This window comes from Balearica regulorum, chromosome 2 (assembly GCF_011004875.1).
Source record: "Balearica regulorum gibbericeps isolate bBalReg1 chromosome 2, bBalReg1.pri, whole genome shotgun sequence".
NCBI classification, from domain to species: domain Eukaryota; kingdom Metazoa; phylum Chordata; class Aves; order Gruiformes; family Gruidae; genus Balearica; species Balearica regulorum.
In genome coordinates, this window is record NC_046185.1 from 111,610,076 (window position 1) to 111,634,109 (window position 24,034).

General features: G+C 41.0%; 1 protein-coding gene across 18 annotated transcripts in view; it reads right to left on the bottom strand.

Moving 5' to 3' along the window:
* The window catches only part of LOC142600499 (uncharacterized), a 292,390-nt gene that overhangs the window by 49,408 nt on the left and 218,948 nt on the right, over positions 1-24,034 (bottom strand). The window contains exon 4 of one of the 18 annotated variants that reach the window (XR_012834020.1): positions 6,259-6,438. The exons of the other annotated variants lie outside the window; for them this stretch is intronic. The gene's annotated coding sequence lies outside the window, so the exon portion shown is untranslated. Of the gene's footprint in view, positions 1-6,258; positions 6,439-24,034 lie in introns of those variants that run through there. 18 annotated transcript variants of the gene reach the window in all.

Genomic DNA, 24,034 nt, shown 5'->3' on the forward strand with positions numbered 1-24,034 from the left:
AATAACTTTGGACTTCTCTACATGGATCATATTTAAAGGGTATAAATAACCAGAGCAAAAACTGGAACAGAGATGGATTTATATTACTAATATTTTTTTAAAAATTTTTCTGATGGGAAAATGGAAAAAAGTAGGGACTTAAAAATACCTTTTTTTCCTTGTGTTATGCTTTCTGTCAGATTTTGTACTATAGAGACCTAAAGAACATTTTTTGGCAAAATACCAAGCTAAATACAACGTAGTGTAAGTTCCTAATAATGGAAAGAAAGTTGTGGTGGGAAAGTGTCTAGAGCAGATTTTGTAGACAGAAGGTCCCCGAATTGGCTGCAAAACCAATTTCTTTCTCAGAATGTCTTCCTCATTTTGAAAATATAAATAGCTATAATTAAATGCCCCAACCTTTTTCTTTTAGTGTGAGTAGGAAGTGGAGTTGTAAAAGATTGATTTTGGCCAGTGCTGCCATAGAGTGGTGAAAACAGTAATGACCTGTAAGGGAAACTGAAATTCAATGGGAGCTGGATTTGTGGTTCTGGATATCTTGAAAATACCTCTATTTTTGTGAGAAACCTCTACTAGACCCATGAAATCAGACCCCCTCTGGATTTCAGGAACGTTTGAACTAGAGCGAAAGGCCCTCACTCTGACAGATTACTCAGGCTGAGAACTACTATATGAATGGTACTACTGAAGACACATCCACCCATACAGCACCACTCCAGCTATTTCTGCACAGTGGATCTCAAGGAGATAATTGAATCAAAACCCATGAGCACTCTGTAGTGAGGGAATCACACGCAAAAAGCTGAAGGTGAGTGGGGCTGCTGGATTCAGGCACTGTGGATTTTCAGTTCTGAGACAGCCCTTAATGGAAACAGAGTTTGGTTCCAGTTTGATATCAGGTGAAATATTGAGATGCTTTGACCTAATGGTAGAAATATCACTAGAAGAGTGACTTCAGTATTGTAGCCATCACATTGCTGACCTGTCAGTCATTTATCAAGGGGCCTACAAAAGTCCTGTCTTATGCAAAAAAGATTATGTATTTTCATGGATCCAAATGTTTCACTTATGTCTTCTGAACTTTTCAGAAATCTTGAGAAGTATCTAGCTCTTTCTCAGCCTAGATACAGGGATTATCAGAGCTTTTAGATTAATAAGACTCAATAACTATAATGAGAGCATTGCACAATAGGTGTCATTAGTGGGGAGGAGATGGAACGTGGAGATGGGTATTCTCCATCAGAAGTTTTATTGTTATAAAATGTGGTACAGAGAGGAACATTTTTATGAGTCCCAGGGATACCACTTCTCCATCAGCATCATGAGAAGAAAAGAAGTCTCTCAACTTTATTTTCAATTAGGTGGTAAAACATGATCAAGAGGCTCCTTGTGGGCTTCTGTGAATTAATCACCATCACTGAAGTGTTGTGTTAAAAGACATAGAGGACATAATGGACAATAGAGGTCTGGCAAGATTTCACAGTAAACAAATCTGAACTGAAACTTTAGACTTCTTTGAACTCAGACCTGACCTTGACCTAAGCTGGATTTACACCCAGAAATTATTCTCTTGGCTTATACATAGAAAGTCAGAACTGTACTGCTAGACATGAAACACTGTGAACTCTGATGCTCTGAAATAGAGCCACACATCTGTATCACCTGGAAAGTTAAAAATATTTGGAAGTAGAGTTTGATAGGCATTGTCAACATTGTAGGCATGTGTCATCTGTTAGAGTTCTGAATAGTTTCAAAAGTTTTGCTTTCAATCTGTGCAGACACTTCAGTTTTAAAATTCCCCTCTGTTATTTCTTGTGTGTAGGAGACAATTATTTCCCAAATGGCTATTTTTTTTCTCATATGATGTAATCTGGAGGGGAATATTGTCTCTTTCTCACATGCTTTTACCTTGTTAATAAATCAACTTTTTACATTCAGATCATATTGATATCGTAACTTCAAGGAATTAACAACTTGGTCATAAAGTACAAGGGTAACATGACCACACTAAAGGAACAAAATTCCAGAAGCAACTCCAAGTTTTCTTATTTCTTTCAACCTCACTTTTACAATAATACTGCATAAATTATGTTACATTGCAACAAGCAAAAGCAACTGAGCCAAGTTCAAACGGACAGATGCAACAAAAAGCTTTTCTTTTTCCCATGTGTTGAACTGGTCAAATGCAAGTCAGCTGCATGCTAGAAGCAATGGATGCATGGCAATTATGTGTGAGTTAAATATGCCCTGAATTCTTCATGTCCAGCCAGCTTTAGAATAAAGAGATAAAATATGTGTATATATATAAATGTACCTGCACATATGAAGATTTAGACTTGCTCTCATCTTGAAGGTCAAGCATTTAAATGAAGATTTTGCCTTTGAAGATGAAACAGCCTGATTAACTTTCAACTGAGCATAGATACTCTAGCATCATATTAGTGCTGCCTAAAACACAGTGCAGTCAGAAGGCCCTAAAATGGCCTGTGGTATGCCAAATCTGGTGTCAAATTGTGCTCTGTCATCATGACTCTACACTTATTACCATAGTGTGGTGGTTATTATTGTCTTCATCTACGGAAGACTGGAAATGTTGAGACTGTTGCTGGTTTTTGCACTTTCCCGTTTTTCCTGTTCTCCATGTGCAAACATTCCTACCTCTCACCAAGGTAGGATAGGCAAGTGTTCCTAAGAAAGCTTCTTTCCCAATTCTCCTTCGTCCTGGAGCTCATCAAGATCCTCTATAGCCAGAAGTTTATCTTCTGTTTGAATTTGTATTAGAGCACCCAGTTGTCAGATAATTTTTCTAGTTCATCTTTCCAGAAGTCTGCTGTGACCATGCAAGTCATGCTTCAGAACCCTATTGCTCAATATTGTATGCTTATGTAATTATATAGATGATACAGTATTTAAAGATCCTGCTCTTATAGTGAGCAAAAAAGGGGCCAAGATGAGAAAGAAATGAGAAAATATGGCAGGTACAGCAGATGGAAGTAGGCTTATATGAAATTATGTACCAAATGCAGATGCAACATCCAATAGTTTATGAGATCCTAGCCCCTAATATTTGAAATTGTTTGTGAAATATCTTGAGGTATCTAGAAAAAACCACCAATTTCTCTTGGCAAATTCAGGAGTGAAGCTTGTAATTTTCTAAATCACTTCATAATAAAATACAGTGAATGAAGGCTCGTCTTTCAGATTAGCAGGTCAGTTTGCACAAGGAGTGTAAAACAGCATTGGTATGGTGACAAGTCTGGCATCTCGCAACCTGCCAGAATTAAAGCACAATGCTGCTTCTGATTGGAAACTGCAGGGGGGGAAGTCCCTAGTTTATCTTCTTTGGTATATAGCACCCGTTTCTTGCTAGATGATTCATAAGATAATGATCTTCATCTTGTAACTAATCCAGCATTTAACATAGTCTTTGTTGCAGCACATGCCACTTTAATTTGAGAATTTCACATTTGGAAAGTAAGGAGGAAATGATTTTGTGGCAGGTTTTCTCTTTTTTCTTTTTCTTTTTCTTGTTTTTCTTCTTTCTTTTTTTAACAATTTGAAAACTGCTGCCAGCTCTGGAATGTGGGAAGTGTTCCCACACGTGAGGGTATGATACGGTGGAGGACAAAGCAATACACTTTGGAGCCCAATACACCTTTCTGCTTTTGAGACACTGATCTGAGCCTTGTTCTCTTTGCCACCACCAGTGTCACAGCTAAACTTCTGAGCACTTTCCAGGCAGACAAAGGTTTAATAAACAACTGAGAACTCCACTGCAAAATAAGTTTCTACCTTTGTCCCAATCCTGGTAAAAAAACCTCACCCATATCTCAAATAGCACTGGACTACAAGTTGTTATTCTAATATCTATACAGTCAGTGATGGGCATTTTGTCATAAATTGCATCAACTCTACATTTCCAGAAGGTTCACTAAAAAAAACCACCCAACCTTTAACAATTGTGCCTCATCTCTCTTCCTAAAAATGAAGCTATCCTCTACCATCCCACCATTCTCAGCTTTTCCTCAAATTGGAAAAACAGTCCCCAAAAAATGTTGCCTTGGCAAAAAGGAGCAATCAGATTAAATCCTGATATTGGAGGGAAGTAATTTTCTTCATGACCTTGAGGGCTAGGCGTGGGCAGAATAGAAAGGGGACATTCCTGTTTTTCTACACAAATCTGTAACTATACTTGGAAGGTCCCAAAAAATCAGACTGGAAAGTTGGGTTTCTTCTAGTCACAATACCACTACCGTGGTATTTTTAGTGACTTATTTATTTCTCCAAAATCCCCCTAAAGAATAAATACCAGAGAACCCTACTGGAGCTTTACAGGTAAATAGAGATGATTACCAATAAAGTTTCAAAAAATTTGTCTGACACAACTGTCCAGGTGGGCCATCCAAAATACCTAGTAGAATGGTACAGCATAAGCTATTGGTACTAATGTGGGTTAGTCTCACTTATGAATAACCTCAAACCCATGCCAATAAAAGGTTTATCATGCAATGCTATGCCTTCTCTCCCTTCCACTCTGACCAAACGAAGTTAAATCAATATTAATCAGTAAATTACTTTAACCTCGGTAGGGTTTCTCATTAATTTGTGGTTTCTCATTTCCCACATTCCCATCGCTGCATAAAACTTCCCTTTTTACAGACAGTTCACTGTTTACATGATAAACATACTCCCTGCATTACCCTTCTGGACTGGAATTGCTCAAGCGTGAGAGCTTCAGTACATCCCACTTCCTTACCAGCCCCTTGAAACCTCCTTGATGACAGTGCTTGGTGACCACAAGAGGCAGTGAGTACTAATATTGCAGTACAGAGAATTTCCCCCCACCAATGAAGCATAACATTCAGTTTCTCCAGCTGTTCTTCTCATTCCTGGAAACCTGCTGGAAAAAGCCACTGTGGAGGTAAACGGACTATCTTGGCACAGAGGCATCACCCACATCTCAAAAGAATTGGCTGAAGAAGATGGGGCTCTTGCCCTGAGACTGGAAGATCCTTTTGTTGCACTGCTGGGATAGAAAAACGCTTTAAAGTGTGTGTATCTGGAAGCTAACCAAAGAGGAGGACATTCCTCTGGAGGTTTAGCTGGGACAATTGACTCCCTGCGAGCTGCTGGCATGGAGGGTACGCCTATAAGAAAAGGCTTCATGGCCAATGCTCACCCTTGCCCTGCAGTCCCTTGTTCCCTGTGCCATTGCGGATCCACAAAATGCTGGTTTACACCTGACAGGCACAGCCCTTCCCCAAGTGGCAGCCTGCACCCCAAAGCCCAGCAACAAACCCAATCTACCCATTTCTCCCAGTGGCACTGGGATGTCTGCCAGCGTCGGCAGAGGGTGGGTATTTCTGCCTCTTTTTCCTTCTTAATTATGTAAAACATCTCAGGAAGTAGCCTCATAAATCAGACTTCCAGCCTACCTGACGTAAGGTATGTCACTTCAGGGATAATGTTTGCTATGGAAAAATACACTCCACCAAGTCAGTTTTACTATGAGGACTTGCTAGAGATAAACCCTCCTGAGGTACACATTAGCATCAGGAATGTCTATCCCATCAGTCTTGCCTATCCAATAAACTTCATCAGCTCATAGGTCTTCTATCAGTGTCCTTCCAGAATTACTTCTGCGAATCAACTGACAAGGGCCAGGAGAAAACGACTAAAATCTACCAGCAATTTAGATTATACTTGTCATTTTAGTCCAGCATAGGATTCAAGCTATCTACAAAATCAGAGGGGTTTATACTGTATTCACAATTTACCAAGTTAATATGTATGTTCCTCCCAATTAATTAACTAAACAGTAAGAGCCAGGACCCAGTCTCAGATCCAGGGATACCATCTGTCACAACCTGGCTCAGTCCCATCGTGTAAGGTCACCAGTCTGCTGTGAGTGGGCTCAATCCATGAGGTCCCACCTGCTTCCAACCCAGCCATTTCTGAGGCAAATGGCCTCCCCTTGTGCTCCCTGTGGCCCCGGAGCTCCTCCGACCCCTTTCCAGGGAGGTGAAACCCTGCAGGGCAGCCAGCCCCGCTGTGCTCCCCAGGGCTCACACACACTTCTGGGAAACTCATCTGGGGCTTCAGGGGAGCATTTCCACACTTTCAGTTTAGCCCCCTCACCACGACAACATGATGGGAAAGCAAGGAGCAAAGTTTAAGCAGAAGAATGTCTGAACCACAGACAGGGTACTCTTAAAAGCAGTTGAAAATCATAGACTCCTGAAAAAGGGCAAAGTCGTGGCTTAGTCACCCCTTCTGTGAATGCAAGGGCTAGGATGAGCCCATCCTTGTTTTCCACACTCTCACGCAGATCTCGCCCATGTTCAGCTGCTCTCCTTCGCCGTGCCCCTATAGGAACCCTTGGCCCTTTTCTCTCCACTCTTCTGTGTAAAAAGAAATGTCCCTGGGAAAGGCCAGTACCTAGAAGATGATCAGCATACCTAGTCCTAATTTAGCATCGTGGTGGCTTCTTACAGTTACTACCTAGAAAGGCCACTGAGCATGTTTCCGAGGCAGAGCCAAGCCAGCAAGCTGCCTAGATGATGCCTAGATATGTGTCCAGGAAGATACAAAGTAAAGTCATGCTACCTGACCCAAATACGCACTTCGCGCTCAAGGAGAAGGATCCCTGCTGGGGCACTGCCATGGGGTGTACTGTCACAGAGCAGGAAGTCACTGTAGATAAGATCCCTCTTCCAAGCTGTCTGGCAACGTGCCCACAATGCATTGATTAAAGATCGTCAGGGTGAAGCCCTGGCATTACAGAGCTCAAAGGAAGATCTGACTTCAGTTTTTCTGGATTCGGCGTTTCGGTCACCGGCCACAAATGATACAAGGGTGTGCCTACACATAAATGTGTTTTCTGGATTGCACTCAGGCCACTTAATGCCTTGTAAGATCAGTGTGTGGATCTTCACGCTGGTTTTGACATCATCTAAATTATTGTATTTATTTCTGAAACCAGTTAACTGCCTAGAAGTGTTCAAGACAAAAAAACAATGAAACTATCAAGAGACTCAAAAGAATGATTTGTGATGAGAAATTAAAAGCAAGTGTCTTTCTTACCTACCCACAGAAGAATATGTTCTTTAGAGAAAAGTAATTGTCTGCCTTTTAAGCTGTGCTGAATTTAAACGTAATTCTGAAATGCATATATTACATAATGAGAATGATGCTTAAATGGACATTACAAATACTACATAATAAAATTGTATTTTAGCATGTGTGGTTTTACCATATCAAGTAAAATGCACAGCCCTTATGTGTAATCACCTAAACAATAACTACGGGTGTACATGTATGTGTATGGGCACACGTGCATGTATGTATTTTTAGTAATAAATTTGAACAGTGGAAATAGCAAATATGAAGAGGAACATTTAGGATGGACCAAGGAATAGTGGAGGAAATGAAACTTTCCTCAAAGTTAAGAAAAGGAATATTTATCAATGTACCCTAAATCTGAAATTAAAGATGGAAGATACAAATATAGCTAGTGAAGCTGTATGTAGTTTGGCCTGCATTTACCGAAAAGTAAATGAAGATACAAAATAGATTAAAAGTAATTCAGGACTTTAGGTGCCTCCACTTCGGAGTACCAAATTTTATTCACTGTAACAGCACCTAGACTTCTGAAGGTGACTTGCTTAGCATTAAAAATATGCCCTTTTTAGTGTCTTAAGTTCAGCACCCCAAGGACACAGTTGGAAATGTTAGATGGAGGACCAGATGTGTGAATTATCTAATTTCCATTGATGTAAATGGGAGTTAAATGCCTAAAGAAGGAATGATGTGCCTCTTTGCTACAGCCTTGTCTTTTAATGTATTCAGCAGAGACTTAAAACTTGTGCCAAAGATTTAGAGCCTACAGAATTTTTGAACCAAAATCTCCACCAACCAATGAATAAATAAAAGCCTCTACTGTCATTCAGCATGATACTTCCTTTTTTCATCAGTATAATGCTTTTAGACTTTCCAAAGGTGGCTTAAGCTATAGGACACTTCTCTCATCTGCTACCTAGGGGAGAGCTGTGTGCACAGTGTCATGTTTTAATTTAGGCAAGGTTTGGGATTATGCTGACAGGCACAGCATGATGGAGGGAAAGGGCTGAAGAGAAAATGTCCGTGTGGATCCATGCCTGGTTTAGACAGGATTTGCTTTCAAGGCCAGAATGAAACTCAGATCAAAATTTAAACTATTCTTCTGCAGCCCACCATGGATTTGAATATATGTCGTCTTGTGATTTTTCCTCTCTCCTGTCAGTCCAGAAGGTGACTTAGACCACTTCCTTCTACGCTTAGGAATACCAATCTTTTTACATTGCTTTTGAGGATGTGAGAAAAAAAATCCCATGGGTTTTGAAGGCTGAAATGAAGCAGAAACCTTTTGCTGCTGGCTACAATGCAAGTACGTAGAGATGGCCCAAAGCCCAACGCATGCATATTTTTTTTTCTTCAGGATTTTACAATTTGAGAAACCTAGACAGTCTTGCAGCTCATTAGTTTGGTAATCCCTCTGCTTCAACAACAGAAGCAGAGGGAGATGTGACTCATTTCCCAACCACCACTACCTCTGGCAGTTGAAGACAAATTAGTGCCCAGTCTCTGGGCCAGCAAGTTAGTTGTTTATAATCTCAGCTGTGCCAGGCTTGTGGAGAAAAGGTGATGCCACCTCAGTGCATGCAACAGCCATGCCCTTTTCCCTCAAGAATTTCCATCATAAACCAGGGTGGAACAAATAACCATTTCTAAATTTATCAGCAATCTACAGTTTTCTCCCAGTTGAGGGGAAAGAAGGGTCAGGAAAACCTCTATGTACATAAACAGCCATTGCATTTGAATTTCCTTTTTTTTTTTTTTTTTTTCCCAGGCAGAAGCATGTTTCTTATTTATCTGAAAACATCCCGTTCAAATTTAAGATTTTCTGTGGTTATTTGCTGTTCGTTATTATCTGTTCTCAAACCAGTCAGGATGGGAATTATTTCTGATGGGTGACCAATAGGGAAAATAAGACAAATGAGGAGAGAAGATGTATGGGGAATCCTTGCATGCTGTGGTTGATGTTACGGTCTGTATTTGAAATGGGATAGGATATGGAGGGTCTGCTAGCACTTCTGAGAAAATCAGCTAGATGGCCTGGGATCTGCAGGACATCTGCAGGGCAAATACATCCATGTGTCCTTTTTTAACTATTACTCATTACTGCATGGTTTAAAAAGTGTGCGTCATGAAATAATCTGGGTGACCTTATAGTCTAGCTGTTATACATGATGTGCCCTGTGCCCTCCCCTGAATCATATAGACGTTTAATCAGACATACATCATAACAGCAATTATTTGACTTCTCCTTTGGAAGCTATTTCTACATGTGCATTTCAAGTGATCTTCAACATTTAGTTTAGCAAAATATTCTGAATCCAACATCTAAAGTTCAGGTATCCTAAAGTCTGCAAATAACTCTGTGGAAATGCTGACTATCTACAAACTCTACTCGACTTAGTGGAAGCAGCAGGGCATGCAGAATACTTTTGCTTTTGTTTCTGCTTCAGTAATGGTCAGTTTTGTTCTTCAGCTTATGTAGAACCCCTTCAGCTCAGAGAGGCTCGCCGTGCATTGTGAAGCATTACCACAAGAAGAATGCTGAAAGAGTTACACTGCGTTGCCTTTTGGTTTTTGTATATATAAATCAACCTTAGATCATAAAACACAACCTGTAATAACAATCACCAATATTTAATAAATTTCTGACTAGTTTGAAAACCTGTTCAAATACTTTGTACCACCCACAAAAACATTTGCAATAAATTGCAAAGCAATAAAAATCACGTAACACATAATTACTGGCATTATTGTATACTTCACTTTTTTGAGCGGGGAGGAGCTGGGTAGAGGGAGGAAGAGGCTGGGTTTGAGGAAAAAAAGGGAACTTTTCAGTTTTATTTCCTGAGCTAATTAGTTATATGATTTTTTTAATAATACATTTTAAGCAGTGCTAAATACAGAAAAGGGCTTTTTCAAACAGCTCACAAGTTCTGTTTCTGAATGAGTCATTACTGATCAGTAGGATTTTCTTAACAGGGGATTTACAGCAGAAGAATCGAAATCTATTTCCATTGAAATCAGTGGCAAACTCCCACTGACTTCAACAGAGGATTGACCCAGCAGACGTATTAGAGCCAGGGATGGAAAAACTTAGAGAAGTGGTGTTGTTTTTTAATAAATCTACAAGGACTCTTCAAATTCAATTTCACAGCTTTCGGCAGATTTTATCATTCTCCTAGTTTGCACACAGGAATGAGGCGTAAATGTGTAAATGGCTTAAATACGTACAAACACTAAATCCATGTTTACATTTGCACTAATGTAAGCTTCTCCCCTCTTATCTGTGGCTTGTGGTGAATTTACAATACTTGTGTGTTAGTTCGTTTTATCAAGAAGTGGGTTACTGGCCACTGTAAGGCTATTCTGTTTGTGATTCAAAAAAAGAAAAAGAAGACAGTTCTATCAAGCATGGAAGAGACCAGAAAACCTGTTAACCTTGCTCCCCCCCCTCACCCCCCAAAAGAATACCAGTTTTCAAGGTGAAAAAATAAACTTTTGTGACTAAAATAAGAACTGAGCTGATTTGAATGTAACATTTGCAAAGCACCAAAAGTGATTCAGAAGCATCAATTTTATTTTTTTGTTTGTTTGGTTTCGTTTGGGGTTTTTTTGTTCTTAAAATACCTAGTAAGCCTAATTCCTGTGAAAAGTCCCAGAAGCTTAGGAACTTGCAAACCTGCATGCCTTTTGGAAAAGTACTCAGAGCCTTCTGAATATGTTACATGTGAGCATTTAGACATTTGAACTAAATTACCTATTCAGTTAAAAAAAAAAAAAAAAAGACTATGAGCTTTAATAATGATCCAGATTCACTCCTTTTCAAAAACTGGTTTATTTCTTAATAGATTCCCTGATAATTATTACTTGTCCAAGATATGACAAAAGTAAAGCCATTCATTTTTGCAAGGAACTCAATCTGATCAAATGTACAATATAGGAGAAAGTCAAAATATTGTAAGAATTTACAGACACACATTGTTAGAGATGGTGCCTCAGGACCTGGATACAAGTGCATCTTTCAGATGGCAGCTGCAAGACAGGGCTCAGTGCTTCTGGAAATGTTCTCACTATCTCTAACCTGGATTCTGTTTTGCCCAGGGATTTCTGTGATTTAAGCAAACCAGAATAGGTCATGTTTAGATTTATAAGTATATATAATGTGTTTTATCTCTCTCTATACACATATATATAAAAAAACCCCACCTTTTACTGTCGCAAAAAACTGGCCTTCAGCAATTGAACCGACGTAAACTGGTCGAAAAGCACTTACAGACAGCTGGGCTCCCTTCTGCAGTGGCAGAACAGGAGAAGCAAAAACCCAAAATTCTCTCCCTGCTTTGCCCAGGACATAAACACACGCACACACAAGTGTAGATCTGGGATGTTTCTAAAGCATTATCTTGCAGGGCTTTGTCACTGGGCAGATTCTGTTACTAATGGGGTCTGAGAAGGAACTGCTTGTACTTGGAGGAGTGGGTAAAAATGGCTTGCAGGCCCAGTCCCAAATATTAATCTTGGCTCTGCCTTCAAAAGGTTCATCCATCCCTTGGGCTGTGGTGATGCTACCACATGGAAGAAAAAAAGGCAAGAAGTAAAGACCAGGTACTGGACCTTGTCATGAATGTATTTGTCCCTGGCAGATATCCCAGGATCTCTATGGCTCTTAGAAAGACTTCCACTTGCTTTAGAGAGTAAACTGACAGCTTGTTTGAAGGGAAGCAAACTGTCTTTACGTTCTTAAAAAAAGGATTAAAAGAATCCATCATGTGGAACCCTGCAATTTCCTACCTCCTTCTTTTTCCCAACTAGTGTATTTTCATCTTTAAACAAATGCCTGGAAAAATTCAGTTAAAAAAAAGTAAAGCATGCAATTAGAAAAACATTTATTTCAACACTGCTGAAATGCTTTTCCTGTCTCTAATTTAAAGTCCTGCAGGTGAAAATTTAAGAAAAACAATTTGGGGCATTTCCACAGGCAGTCACAAGATCAAGTAAGACAAATTGCGGACTAAGGGAAGAACAGCCTCTGCCAACTGCAGCAGCTGAGTTAGAAAGTTACATTCTTCCACCAAGTCCTTTTCCCATTGTTAACATGTGTACCAAGGCATTCGGGGATGATATGCATGCGCTGCACACAGACAGTCACGGGATTAAACAGAGCCACTCACAGAATAAATTAGCTTCAGTATTAATCGCACAAACCTTCCAGTCCTGCTGTCAAACCAGAGTCTCTTCTGGTTTACAAGGATTACAAGAAGTAGAGGGTGGCATGCAAAGAAATTATAAGTATTGGCCTCAGCATCAGGGTTACATCCATCTTCTAACAATAAACGTTGGATGCATACACAGGACATTACTTGTAGATCATTTTGGGATCACCAATGAGCAACCAGTGGCTTGACAGTGTGGTTGAAGCAAAATAAAAAACCTCTGCTGAATGGTATTAATAAAAACATGGAAGTAAATTTTTAACAGACTGAGACAGAGGAAGCAAACTGGAATTTAGTGTACACTTGAGATGCAAGATTAATGCTCCCAGAGCAAAGACATTGAGTCCAAATGTCTAAGCTAGTAAAGGCGTATCTAGACACCTAAACAAAAATGGCCTGATCTGCTGTGTTGCTGAGCACCTGCGCTTCCCAGTGAAATCAGTGGGTTTAGCAGGCTAGGTTTAGGAACGCAGGTTTGAAATTTGTGAATGTGAAATGAAATAACAAATGGGGAGAGCAAAAGCTGCGTCAGCAGATGCACTAGTCTTTGCCATAGTAGTGTCCTGCAGATGTTACGGAGACGAAAGCAATTTTCCACGATAGATGATACATTCAATATATATACAATTAAAGTAACGGGAAACAAAATCAGAAATGGGGTCACGCTCATCTGCTCTTTTGAAGATGTTTTTTCCATAGAAAGAAGCAGCTGAATGCAACTGTCGTTTAGTTACATCAAAACAACATAACATGTGTGAGCGAGGGAATCCTGGCACGTTAATTGGCAATATAGCTGGTAATGTGCTGTGTGCTGGACACTGATGCCTCTCTCTCTCTCTCTCTCTCCACCCCCCCATCTTTTTCCCGTCTTAATAAGAAAAGTAAACTCAAGAGAAGGCTTCCAGAACACAAATAGGCATTGTTCCCTGGATGGTAGATACGTGGGATGTACGTAACAGATTTTGTTCCACTGGGTATGGGAAGATGAACAAGTCACTGCAGGGTAAGCCAGTATGTTGGATTCACAGCGCACAAGCTGCTCTATAGTAATAATCCTTATGCACCCTGCAGGACACTGCAGTAAATGCAAAATACTCCACCTCTCAAAGGACTTGGATGCCTCAAGACACTCCATCTCCATGTGTCTAACCCATACTGAAATCCATGGGAATCTGGCACGAGTGCTTTTGTAAACATTACTAGCTGTCCACCTGCAACTTTATGTACCTAAATTCCTTTGAAAAACCTGACCTTGGATCTCAGGCAGGTAATGAACCATTTTCATACTCGTTTCATTTGATGCATGTAGCGCATGTAGGCCATTAGGAGAACTATTAACTTGCTCGCCACCGCGTGAGTTTCTGGTCCTTATGGCCTCTGTTGCTGGGGGAAAAGCAGTCGGCTTGCAGGGTGGGTGGAAGGGATCAGCGTCCTATTGCATTTGGCAGTACGGCTCTTCCACATCCACCTGCATCCAGTCTTTCTGCCAAACTACGAGCCCTAGTTTTTTCCTGGTCCAGTTACATCTCCCAAAGCGCAGGTGGACGGGTAATATAGTAGACTGGAATTTCCTCCAGTTCTGCTCTGAAATCAATATGCACCAATTGTACCTAAAGGGGCCTGATTTTCAAAGTTGAGCAACTGACTGAGGTCAGGGGACTGAAAGTCAGTCCAACAGAAAGTTTGAGATGTGAACCTCTGAGTGAGTTGTGCCGGTTCAACCCTCCGCCTTTCACAGTAAGACCGCTGCTACAGGAGTTAGGATCCTTGATTCCCTGTAGAGTCAGCTCTGCTAATGTTGCCTCTTGCTCTTCTGCCCGTATGACAGCACTGGTGCTGCCTGTCAGCCTCCCCTTTTGAACAGTGGGGAATATCTGGTGAAACTACAGACACATCAGCCCAAATGAGATGACTGGCACACGCTGTTTTCAGGCAGTGGTTAAGGGAACTCTCCTAAACAGTATTACAAGCTTCAGGGTCTTTGTCCAGGAATGACAAATTAGGAGACCAGCATGATGTCACAGGAGGATTCAGAAGTCTGAAATTAGTGTATTTTCCATTGCAAATATACTTTGCTGTGATATTGTGCTTCACCCAGCTCTGACATCACTCTCAGACTAACATGCTGTGATACATAATATTAATATAAAAAAACTTAAATGTTGCATAAATTAAAGGCTTCGTAGGTATTAAAGCACCTAGTCCTTATCATTTCCACTCTGAACTAGAGTCTTAAAACCTTGAAAGATATGAGCTTAAAATTTATTTTTTAGTTTGTATTTTTGCAGCATTATTAAGTTGGTATTGGTCCCTATGCACTTAAACTCCATTATTCACAATTCTAGATTAACCCTTTAGATTAAATACATCTAAACAAACAACAACAACAAAAAATACAATGGCTGAGAAGGTACTAAACCCCCTGAAATCAATAACTTTGTAATGAGGATCCTTTAATTTCTCCTTTAAAAATATGAACTAAGCCTGTACTGTTCTATGCATACCAAGAAACAATGATGCAAAGAAGTATTGCATAGGGTATTTGAGCCTGAGCCTTACTGCTATATGCACCTGTGGTCATGAAATGCTTCATTTAATTTGATGGGTTGAGAAGCCCGAGTATGAGGAGATAGTAGCTAGTTAAGGGCCTGATAACCTTTCTTGTTAGCAGAGGAATTTTCTCTCTAAGCAGTTTGGCACAGATAAGGAAAAAAACCTCCTGCCTCCCATCTCCTAAGCCTGCACTTTAGCCACACATCCCTTCCCTCCCTATCTATGTGAAAGCTGGAAGACCACAGTGTCTGGCAAAATATTTAATGATAATAATACTAAAACATTTCCCACTGACTCAGGGAACTACAGAAGTAACACATAGTGTGTGTAGGCCTCTGTCCAGGAATAATAAACTATAGGTTTCAGTCTGATGGTGAAAAAGAGCTCAGATAGCAGTGAAACAAATACATTTATCCTTGTAAGACTGAAAGATAGCTGTGCTGGGCCAAGTATTAAGTGATAATTACTAGGGATAAGCAAACCCTGTGGAGCTGGAGGTTTTGTAAGCAGCTCAGGCTTTTAATATATTTTGGAGTTAGAGTTTTATAAAATCCCAGGCTTAGGAAGAAAAAAAAGAAAAAAGTTGGAGAGAGTTGGAAAACTCATAACTCTCCTTTGTCTGTTCCTACTCCACTGCTTCTGTTGGAACAACGGCAATGGTGATGTAGGTCCCACAAGAAGAAGAATGAAAATGTCGGTGCGTCTCTCTCTCCAGCCTCTAAATCTTGGTCACCTTGCAGGACACTGAGGCTGACACACTGCCTCTCACACACCCAAGCAGCTCACAGGGAGTACTTTTGCTTCAGCTGAGCAGGGAGAATGGCCAGCACATGTCAAGGCTGTCAAGTTTTTCAGGTTTTATTGCATCCATAATGATAGTTGGTGTTTCTTTCTCAAGGTCTTGGTTGCTGCAACTAGCTTATTACCTAGGAATCTTTGCATTCTTTTAGGAAAAAGAAAGTATAAAGAAACTGAAACAAAATCTAGGTGCCACGTCTTCTGAAAAAAGCTGTCCTGAATCATGACTTCTCCACTCGAGAGGTTTGCATTGCTGATTGCATCACACATCTACAAGAAACTATGATGCTATCTATAGGCCCATCAGCAAAGCAGTCTCTGAGCTGCTGCTCAGCTTTCTGAGCCCCAAGCAGAGAAAGAAAAAAATAAGAGCAGGAGCACAGAAGTTATGCTGGCAGCAGCAGCAGCTGGGAGCAGGGAGTTACTGCTCTCCAGAGATATCCAGCTGTCTCCGCAGATAGCTCCATCGTTCCAGCTGCTTTGCCCTCACCCACCGTTACCTAGCTTCACCTCTGCTAATATGAGGCCACAGCTGCAAACCCTGCTGCTATTGCCCCCGCTTCATTGCAGAGTGGGAAGAGGCAGTGACCATAAGCCAAAGTGGAGGGGCAAATGGTGTGTACAGTTAGTGCAAATATGCAGATTTTTAAGAGGTAATTTGGACAGCTGCAAAAAAAAAAAAGTCACATAAATCATCACACGGGGAGCTACACAGGCCTTCCTCCTTCCAAAACCTCTTCTCTTTGTCTGCTATGAAAAAAGTAGCATGGCTCTGCAAGTGAATGCTTTATTCTTTATCTGTTCAGAGAGAAGGAAATGAAAGAAAAGCAGGCTTGCTCTGCTACATACAAGACTTTGCCACCCATTCTGAAATCCAGCAGCAGCAAAGTCACAAAGACAAGGTGCCATAAGACAGCAAAACTCAAGGTATATGCCACCATAAACACACGCAGGCTTTGCTCTGACACAACCAAGCCCCTGCTTTTGAAGGACACTGCTTTCCCAAAGAGCCTAACAAAGTTTCATACTACTGGCATGGCAAGAAGCATTTTACCCAGAGCTGTAGCTAAGTATTTTGGCATCCATACTCCTTTCACATCCTCCATTTACCCTGCATCCAATTTATATTCCTGGGCAGCAGTGGCAGCAGCAACAGCAGTTGCAGAGAGGGCTTGGGCATAATTCTTTCACTCAACTTCCCCCACTTGCACTGCCCTTGCTCTGCTCCAGATTCCAACAACCCAAAAAGGAAATGAGTAGGAGTTAGTGATTCCTGAAAACAGACCTCTCAAAGCAGACGAATGTAGCAACTGCTTTGCTATAGAGAGGACAAGCTGCCATTACTGCTCCTATCCAGAAATGAATAAACGTGAGGACTACAATTTATGTCCACAGCAGAACTGCTTCCTGGGAGAATGGGAAGAATGGGAGAGCTTTCCAGAAGTTGTAGGGTGCAGTTATAAGAAGTGGGATCTACTGATAATATGGGATTTTTCCCCTCTTCATAACTCAGTCAAGAGGAAGAGTGTCTGGCCACAGCTAGAACTCATACATTGTTAATTCAGGACTTCCTTCTCTTCACAGCAGCCCAAATTGGCATTTTGCCCCCCTTTAAAAGGAAAACAAATCTAATCCTTTTGGAGTTCTGTTCCTCATTTCAAAAGTGTGTGAGTGGGTTTGAAATGAAACAAAACATGTCCACCTCTTCTCAGTAATGCCAAATTACTGGAACTGATTGGAGGAAAGAGCGATCGGAGGGCACATTGCATGAACTTTGCACAGATTGCATGAAACAAACCTCTCTGTAAAATGAGGCAGCTCAGGGACCAGTGAATGGAGCATAATCCCCTGCGAGAAACACCAGGCCAAATACACCACTATAGTATTGCTGTTTTCAAAGATGCAATCAATGCATTTATCAGAGAGTATTTGCTGGAGCCTGCCAGTCTGAATTCTACTTGAACTGGTAGAAATTGGGTGTAACGGTGTTCGAATCAATGATCTGATCTGATGTCAGCAGAAATTATATCCCAGTCGGGACTAGAGTCTAGAAATAAACCCTCCACCACCCCCACCCTGTTTTGTTTTCTTCTCCCCCTGCCCTTCCCCCAGCCTCAAGCTGAATCAGAGATCTCAGCTGAACAGTATCTTGTCACTGAAAAAACTAGCTGAAAATGGCTTCCGCTGGGCTGGGTTAACCATGGAAACAGCTGTGTAAGCCAAACAACAAACTAGGATTTTGTAAGCTAAATTCTCCTACCTGAGATCTTAACACCCTCTGAAAAGGGTGCAAACTATACCAATAATTGTGTAGAATGCTTCAGTCTTTAGAGATGTAGCAATGTGCATGGAGTGCGAGCTAGAGAAGAAAGTCTGGAGGAGGCACCAGTCTGTTTGCGTTATGTAGTCATAGTGCTAGCTGGAGTTGACTTGCAGCATCTGTGAACAGGCTTGTCCTAATAAAGAGCCTCTTTAATTGAAGGATAATGAAATCCTGCCATTTTATTACCTAGGATGGAAGTGATGGGGGAGTGACGCTCACACTGAAGAAGGGTGCGTGTTTAAGAAGAGAACAAGGCAACATTTATGGAGAGAAGCAATATGACTCGCTCCACAGGAAAGCTGGATTTCTAGACAAATAGCATTGCATAATCATTGTAACAGTACAAAGGAAAAATGGATCCAGAATACAGAACTGACCGTAAGGATTAATAAGGCAAACATTTGTTTCTATCTCATGCCCTGTGCTTTGGCTGGGAAATACAGGGATAATAGATAATTGTACATGATTTTAGGCAGAAAGATACTGTGGACAGGTACTGGAGTTGGGATGGAGGTGGGCAAAGTATTTTGGTTTTACCTAGAATCAAGAAGAAGAGGGTAACTTAGATATGTGAGTTACACAATGGAGAGCTCTGGTATCCACATGTAACTCCAGAGACAAAAAAGATTCTCTAATCAGAACCAGCATCGCTTGTGAGACATGTGATTTCAGTTTGCAGGAGAAAATGTCAAGAGAAATATCTCCAACCCTGGAGAAACGCATACAAATGTCAACAGCACGGGAGCTGTCCAAGGGAAAAATCAAAACAGTGACAGCCATTAGTGTACAGAACAAGTACATAGATGCAAGATAAGCCAATGACTCAGGACACAGCCAGACTGAAAATCATGGCTCAGTGTACATGCTGTGGGAAGAACATGAAATGCAGAAATTAACATTCTCAGCCACTGAATACAAGTGCAAAGAGTGCAAGAAGAACAGCTTTCAGCAGATGAAGAGATTGGGAGAGGACTGGAGGTGTCAGGATTTATGGAAAGACTGGGAAAACTAGCATTAAGGTTGTTGACAGCATTAGGGTTTGAAAAAGAAAAACTCAATTTCATTGCCAGACCCTGCAATATGCAGAGAGCTCGTTGAAAGACTGCACTGCCAGCATAGACAAAAGGCTTATGGCTCAGGAGATAAGGGGTCAAAAAGCTATGGTATAGCTTTGGGTGAGTGTTGGTATTTGAGATGTGAAAAGTGGAGGTGAAAAAAGCATCATTATTGCTACATCCTTCAAGACTTGCAAAACAGGGTAAGGAAGGGTGAAAGATGAAGATTATTTCTGAGGCACCTTTAGTTCTGGCTACACCTACAGTACCAGCTTAAAGCTCAAAATGACTGCATCTGAGAACTATGTTCAATCCTTCATTGCACAGCTTTCAAAGAAAAGTGGATTATAATTAGTGTCCCAGGTTCCCTGGATAACTTGCTATTTCCAGATCCTATGAGGCCCACCGCTGCCAGAAGGTCTGTAGCATTTGGGAGCTGCTAAGCTGTGGTAAAGTCTAGGTTTTGAAGGGAGGGTCTGAAAGAGCTGTCTTTTTTGCCTGTAAGGTCTGTCTGCATGGGCAGAATCAGATGTAGTTCATAGTTGCTCTTGGGGACAGGCCTAGGGTTTTTTTGGAATTCAGAAACTAGAAACAGGAGAGGTAGGATTTCTGATGCATCCATCAGAGTCTGCAGGGACAGGGACAGGAAGGGGACTGGAATGAGGAGGAACCTAAGCCACCAACACCTTTGGCTTCAGAGGAAATTACTACAGATTAATTTTTATCTCTAAAGCTACATAAACATCAATAAACAAAATTGTTCCTGGACACTGGAAAACACTTTTCTACAGTATGAAACTGCTAGAAACAGGTGATTTTGGCTTGCTGTCAAGCAACTCTGGGGCACACTTTGGTAGCTAGGACGCTGCAGGAAACACTCCCACTTCTCAGCACAGATTCTGGCATGCTTCCTCTGCCAGGGCTCCCAGCAGCATGCCATGGTCAGCTGGGAGGAGGAGGTGGCAGTGGACACCCCAGTCTGGACAGCCTCTGGGTGCCCCTCACACCACCTCCAGACGTGAGGTACAGACACCAAGGAAGGCCCTTGGCCATGACAACCTCTGTCCCTTTGTACTTCAGAGGCTCAGAGCTCAAGGCCAGAGCTCCGTGGAGCGTGCTTTGGGTTTCCACATTTCCTCCTACCAGGGGACAGGGAAATATAGATATGTTTGGGTGTCTTACGTCTTATGACAAAGGACACTAAAGAGAATAAGGCGACGTGCCTTGGAGGAGGAGTTAATTTGCCATTGGCTGAAAAAAGGGTCCCCCATGACAACTTCAGCAGATGAAACTAGGAACTAGCTAGGAAGGACATCTTTACTACCTATCGTATGCTCAGGGAGCAGCTGCAGCAACTAGTTACATGTGTGTTCCTATAAATATCACCCCTGGCAAGTCTTTCTAGTTAGCCACCCATGTGCATATGGGTTGCTTTAGTAAACTTCACCCTCTTCCCCCAGCTGCTCACCTGCTCATGGGGCTGCCTGCGGGCACTGTGGCACAAAGTAGCAGCACAGCAAATGTGTTTCTGGCAAGGGTTGGAATTAGGAAGCAAGGAGCTGCTTTTCTTCCTGAATCTTGGAATTTCAAATGAGTAGGTGAAGGATACAGCTTAAAAATGTGAGTTTGTAATGTAAAATATGTTTGTATTGTAAACTGCCTCAAATTACTTTTACTGCCTTCAGGCTAGGGTTAGGGTCAGCTCAAGGGTTGCATTTTAGTACAAGGAAATCTAGAATGAAACACAAGCCTACATCTTGCCAGGTGCTGGTAGAGAAGGATGAAGAAAGTAGTTGTTAGTGTGGAGAAAGTGTGTATGACCGTTTTTTTCTGTCTAGCCTCTGACTCAGCTCAGAATGAATACTATAGTTAGAATCAGGTTTTAGGAAAAGAAAACCAACAAAGCTTGTTCTAATATAAAACCTTGGAATTTCAAATAATTTCTTTTGAAGCATCTCTTTCAAATGCTTAGGATTTGTAGGACAGGAAGAGAAGAAACCTAAAACAAGGTTTATTTCTGAGTCTTGCAAGTCTTGCTGTGATAAAGATGGAGAGATGTAGTTAGCAGGAAGACTTAGATCACAATTAACTTTTTTTTTTTCTCTAATGGTTTGTGATTTCTGTTTCAGATCATGGTTAGGAATATGGCTAGGTGTACTGATAGAATTTCTTTCAGAAAAGAAAAAGTAACAATAGTACTCTTGAATCTTACAAGTTGTGCCAGAGTCATGTGTTCATTTGACAGAAATTACTTAAGTTTTTTTTCTGTAATGAGGCAAGCCTCCCTTTCAGGGTTGAAGCTGAGGGGGTGGAAGTCTCTGAATAGTTTTACGCTTGTACCTTGCAAGTCATAACAGGTAAGATGAAGGACACAGCTAGCAGGAAAAAAATAACTGATGAGTAATTTCAGCACTTCAAGAACCCGTCTTTTGGGAAAGAGGTAAGATGGGGGAGAGGAAGTCTAGAACTTCAGGGACTTTTCTTATTCTGGGAACTTGCCAACATGACCAACATGAGGTAAGTAGCCTGCAGGTCAAATAGTTTACAATTAATTTTATGGTTCCCATGAGTTGCAGGTTGTTTAGTCCTAGTCTATTTTAACCTAGTCGCGTCTGATGAGGGATAAGAAATTAGTCATAATTTCTTTTCCCCTACTAACCTCACCCCACATCTTACCCTCTCAGTGGCTGTAAGAATAAGGAACAAATCTAGCTTCACAGCCTAAACCCTACCCTGAAGGAGAGGCCTGAAACCCACGGCAGGAATCACACTCATTGTAAGACTTTTGTCTCTGGTAGCTACATCCATCATATTCCCTCACTGGAAATTGAGAGTTTCTGTAATAAAGCTAAAGCTAGGATTCCTCAGTTGTAAGCCTTGCCCAAACCTGAAGAAAGAACTGTGACTTACAATAGGCTTAAACTAATTATAAGCCATTACTCCGCAACCTTAACAGTCCTTTGGGGCTTGCAAGATTTGGGCAAGTAGAATTACTCTGTAGAGTAAGCCACAGAATTTCTCACTTTCTGAAGCCACCTGTAAACCTAAACTAAATTCTAACATTCACAACAACTAATATTCAAACCCAAATCAGAAGGCATCCTTTCCCCTTGCCAGTGTAGGGAAACTGCTGAATTAGGTTTAGCATTCAGAGTAGCACGGACTGAGTATTTTAGGTTGTTATTACGTAGCAGGTTCTATTACAGGATGGAAGATTTGCCATGTTCAAAGACCAAGCACTAGAGAAGGTACCAGAAGGATCTTTACCTGTTCTTGGCCTCTATACTTGCATTAAGACAACAGCAGCACTTGGAATAGGGAAAGATTTCAAGTAGGAGACACTATGGGACAATTTTTATTCTTCATTTTGCAAGTCTTCCAGGCAAAGGGTGATGGACAGCTCAGGAAGACCATGTAGTTTAGTATTCTTGGCCACTTGGAGGTAGGGTAGATTAGGTCTAGGGTTTTAAAGACAAACTGTAGTTTTCTGTAGCTTGCAAGGCTGGAGAGGATTGTTTCTATGTAGGTACTGGAATAAAGATCAGGTCAGCATTGGGTATTTAAGATTAGATTTTTCAGGTCAGTATTTTCAGATCTGAAGAAGCATCTGCCCATGCTGCCTCTAGGTCTCTTCTTTGCTTCCAGCACTAGAAGGTTCTGGCTCCAGACCTTTTCTTTGCCTCATTGAAGAGGAAATGATCCAGTTGTAAAGCTAATTCATTGGTTCCTCATTTTCTATACACAGACCTACTCCTAATTATAACCTGTCAACTTATCACAGCCACAAAACTAAGCATTTCTGCCAGCTACTTTCAGTTGCATTTCTAACCATAATAACACCAGAAATTATCCTTACTCATTCAGACTTGCTGTCATGAGTCCATGGGCTAGCATGGAAATTTACAGCAGGTAACTGTAAGCCATAATTTTTCAGTTTCTGATGTCATTAACACAAAGGCTAACCAATGATATCTCTTCATTGTACCACAGACTAAAGATTCATGGTTAATTCAGGATCAGATACTGGTTTTCAGGTTGGGTTAAAAGTCAGGGTTAGGATTCAGATTACTTTTGCGACAGCAAGGACTAAAGAGATAGTCTTATTGTTGGGTACTGCATGACCTGTAGGACTAGAAGCTAGGCTATCAGAGACAAATGGCTTGTGATTAATTCTCTTGCTGTTAGGGGTCTCTGGACTATTAACCTTAATTTTAAGGTTAGGGTTCAGAAGATCTGGGTCATCAGAGCTAGATTTATTGCTGGATTCTGCAAAGCCCAGAGGGCTGGACTGATGGCTTGAACAGGAATGAGCAAATGATTTGTGGTTCAGGGCAGTTAGGGATGACTAGGCCATGGGAATAATGTAGCAAACAGTTCGCACAGATGCCAGTTTTGGCCTCAGCAAAGATTTGGACTGGTAGCAAGCAAACGATAAGTTAAAGTGTCTTTTACAGTTAATTAACCTACCACCATAAAAAGGTTTCTATGAATATATTAGATTAACAAACTTATATCAGACTTACTTCCAGTCTGCTGGAAATACAACATTATTAAGCAAGTAATACAAGACTGGTTTAATTTATCAGTTCACTAATTCTTAATCAGTGCAAATTTTCAGGATGAAACAAACACATACACAAAAGCATATTAGAGTGCAACGTTTGGTGTCACTGGCAGGCCAACCCACCAATAGCAGGTCAGCACAAATCATGCAACTAACCAGAAATTTTTTCTCGGTGTGAGACAGGAACAAGAATAATTACTTTATTCAATATTCTCCATCATGTAAAGCCACATTTCAAGAAGATACAAGACAAGCTGAAACCAGAAATGACTTTCCATGTGCAGCTCAAAATCTAGCCATGATAAAGTCACTAACAGTAGTTCTACAAATGACAGCAACCATTACAGCCAAAAACCAGCACAAAATAATCCAGTGGTCTACTGATCAGGAGAAAGCCTTCAAAGCAAGGTGG